The sequence below is a fragment of the Elaeis guineensis genome, chromosome 4 (genome assembly GCF_000442705.2).
Source record: "Elaeis guineensis isolate ETL-2024a chromosome 4, EG11, whole genome shotgun sequence".
NCBI lineage: Eukaryota > Viridiplantae > Streptophyta > Magnoliopsida > Arecales > Arecaceae > Elaeis > Elaeis guineensis.
In genome coordinates this window covers 16,845,389-16,849,119 of record NC_025996.2, presented here as the reverse complement: position 1 = coordinate 16,849,119, position 3,731 = coordinate 16,845,389, and the positions used below count along the sequence as shown (strand labels likewise).

At 32.7% G+C, this 3,731-nt stretch overlaps 1 non-coding gene across 1 annotated transcript; it reads left to right on the top strand.

The window, feature by feature from the left end:
- The first annotated feature begins 3,194 nt into the window (after positions 1 to 3,194).
- On the top strand, positions 3,195 to 3,391 carry LOC140857603 (U2 spliceosomal RNA). The gene has a single exon (XR_012141093.1). It is a non-coding gene; the product is annotated as a U2 spliceosomal RNA (small nuclear RNA).
- The last annotated feature ends 340 nt before the right edge of the window (positions 3,392 to 3,731 follow it).

Sequence of the window (3,731 nt, the reverse complement as noted above, 5' to 3'; positions counted from 1 at the left end):
GAGGATTTGGAAAGAAGCGGTGGAGTGGAGATAAAGGGTCTGAGAAATCCTTTTTCTACCACGGATGGCATAAAAAATCCGACATGAAACACACTATTTTATCAAATTGATCCATGATTATCATCATTTTACAATATGTATTCAATACCCGCAGATTGATTTTTTCGTTTAAAAATTTTTGTATGGTAAAAATATTTCTATCATTTAGAAAAAATTTTAACATTCTCGGATATAATATAGTCCCGAATATCATAATATGGTCTAAAATATCATAATATAAAAAAATATTTTTATTCTAGTACTTTCTAATGTGCATTTAGTGCTGTAGGTCGACATTTTCGATTAAAAATTTTGAATAATAAAAATATTTTTATTTTTTAAAAAAAATTATGACATTCTATGCATATTATGACATCCTACGTTATATTATGACATCCTATGGATAGAAATTATGACTTTCTGAACGCAGGATGTCATAATATGGACATAAAATATCATAATTTTTTTCAAAAAATAAGAATATTTTTATTATATAAAATTTTTAATCAAAAAAATTAATTTACAGATATTAAATGCACGTTAAAAAATGATGACTACATGGATCAATCAGATAAAATGGTACACTCCACGTTGAATTTTTTATGCCACCCAAGATGCACAATGAATTTCTCTAAACGGTTTTAGCAACCTTTGGGTCGAGAGAGCTGGGATGCCTTGCTTTTATGATAGAGTTGGCATCGTTTGATGGGCCTGCCACTACATGGGCTACCAGGAAAAACTAAATGGATTGAGGTTTTAACATTAGTCCTATTTGTAATGCAACATGTGAGTAAGAATCGATTGATCACTTGCATTCTGCACATGCAATAATAAATTTTTTTAATAAAAATTATTTTATATTATAAAAAATATATATTATTCAATATTTTTTAATCCATGAATCTAAGTTTAGTTCCAATTAAAAGAGTTTAGATGCGCAAAATTTCTAATTAAAGAAGTAAATTAGAAAATTTTTATTTTCATAGAATTCTAGAAATCTTTTATTTTTCATGATGGGATTAGGGGACAAAAATCCAGTTGGTTTGCATTCATGATATAGCATATTCAATTTTTAATCCATGAACCTTTGATTATAGAAGTTTAGTTCTGATCAAAAAGGTTTTAGGTAAGTAAAATTTCTAAATAAAAAAAAGTAAATTTAAAAACTCTTATTTTCATAGAATTTTAGAAGAGATATATCTTTTTGGGTTTGATTTTTATGTATTTTTAATTTTTTTTTTTAATTTTGAATAATGCAGAGCTTCCTCTCTTCAATCTATTCAATAAGTATAGAAGTTGTTATTGTAATTCTATGCATATCTCATGTAAATAAAAATATTTTGAGAATATTCTCGTATGATGGGCTGAAGTTGTATAAATTTAATCTTTTCCAAACCCTATAAGATTATAATTGCTGGAGCTTCGTGCATTGAGTTGCCTATTTTTTATTTGCCAGAATATTTTGTTTTTGAAACTCTTGAATATAAAATCAAGGAGGACAACGTCGCCCCTTTTTAGAGACATGTGGAAAAAAAGTACCTAAAGAAGATTGGAGAGGGAGGGCCGATGCTGGTAACAATAGGGAGGAAAGTAACGATGGAGATTGATAGAAAATGATGGTGATAAGCATGGGAGAAGTGAGCATCCATGAGGGTTCGAAAATGGTTCAAAACATGAGCCATCAAAATGAGCCAACTCGGTCCATAGAGAGCCGGTCCTTCACAAGTCGGACCCATTAGGACCGAGTCAAAAAAAATTTTTTGATAAATGGACCATCAAATAGGCAGTCCAATTCTAATCCTTATAAGTGAAGGACTTAAATGGACCGGCCCTTATAACTCACCAAAAAATTATGATAATTAAAAAATTATAAAAATATAAAAAATTAAAAAATTCTCAAACATAATACTTCATCAAATAAATAAATAAAATTAATCCCTACATCAAATTTAAAATACTAAAAGCAAATATGAAATAACTTTAAAAAATTTATAATAATATCATAATCTTCATTTTTTATAAAAAAAAATATCACAAACTAATAAAATTTCACAAAGTCAAAGAAACTAATAAGTAAAAAATATTGTTCAAATAACATTGAGTCCAACTCTTAAAATTCAATCCCTATTCTCAATTAAAATATTTTAGATAATTTCTAATTAGAACATTAGGAAACAAAAGATGGAGGCTTAATAAAAAGTCGGTCATATGACTAACTTTAATATTAAATCTCTTTTTAATATTTAATAATTTATGTAATTATGTTATTTTTTTAAAATAAAGGGACTGTCCGTGGGCTAAACGGGCCAGCCCTTCACGGGCCGGAGCATAAACAAGTCGAGATAAAAAAAATTTTTGTTAAATAAACTATCAAAATACTAACCCAGTCCTACTATTAAGGGCCTAAATGGGCCGGTCCATAGATCCAGCTCATTTTGGTGGCTCTATTCAAAATATTTTCTTTTTCAGATATCTGTGAGAAGGAAAGTACTTGAGGGAGATCGAAAGAGAAAGTCGATGTCGGTGACGATGGGGAGGAAAGTGAGTAAGCATCGGTGGAGATCGGTAGAAGGTGGTGATGAGAAAAGCAAAAGAAAGTCGGCATTTTTCTTTTTTAGAGAATCATGGAAAAAAAAAAAAGCATCCAAAGGAGATTGGAGGAGAAAGACCGACACCGATGCCAATGAAGAGAAAGACGATGATGGAGATTGATGGGGGGTGGATGAGGGCTTGAAAATGTTCGGAAAAAAAAAAATACAAGCAGCAGCAGCAGGAGTCGGTATTTTTCTTTTTTGGAGAATCATGGAAAAAAAAAAAAAAAGCATCCAAAAGAGATTGGAGGAGGAAGATCGACACCGATGCCAATGAAGCGAAAGACGATGATGGAGATTGATGGGGGGTGGATGAGGGCTTGAAAATGTTCGGAAAAAAAAAAAACACAAGCAGCAGCAGCAGGAGTGGCTGCTCCGTGCATCGCATAGAGTTAATATGCTGGTTCTAGTGTGACAGTTGGAGCTAATTTGACGGTCCTTTGTGCAACATCTTCGCTGTTTGTTTACCTTATGCTGAAACAGTTTAGTCCCACATCGGCCAGAGAACTCAATGGACAACCGAGGCGCTCTATAAAATGGCTGTACCGGGTACCGTGCATTCTCATACCTTTCTCGGCCTTTTGGCTAAGATCAAGTGTAGTATCTGTTCTTATCAGTTTAATATCTGATACGTGGGCCATCGGTCCACCATGATATTAAATTAATTTTTCGTGGGGAAGGGCCCACCACGGTGGCTTGCCATCGGGGTCCTCGCGCGTCGTCCGTGCGTTGCACTACTGCGCGGGCCCGGCGCACCCCAACAAAACAAAACTCAAATTTTCGTTTTTATCACGAGATACCTATGGGACAACCGAAAATGGAACTTGGAATTAATTAATCGCCCATGATTTTTATGTTCCATTCACGGGTAAATATAATGTCCGAATAATGGGTAAGGATTAACAAAATCAAGCTTAGGATTAGCGGTAACAAAGTACCAATTAGGTCTTGTTTTTTTTTTTATTTTTTGGTAGAAGCAATTAGGTCTTGTTCAAAAGTAAATTTCATGCTTAGAGAAGACCCAGCTTAATCGGCTTAGCTCAATAAGGCTCAAAAAATTTGATAGAATATATTATGACACAAAATATTTAGCAGGTAACC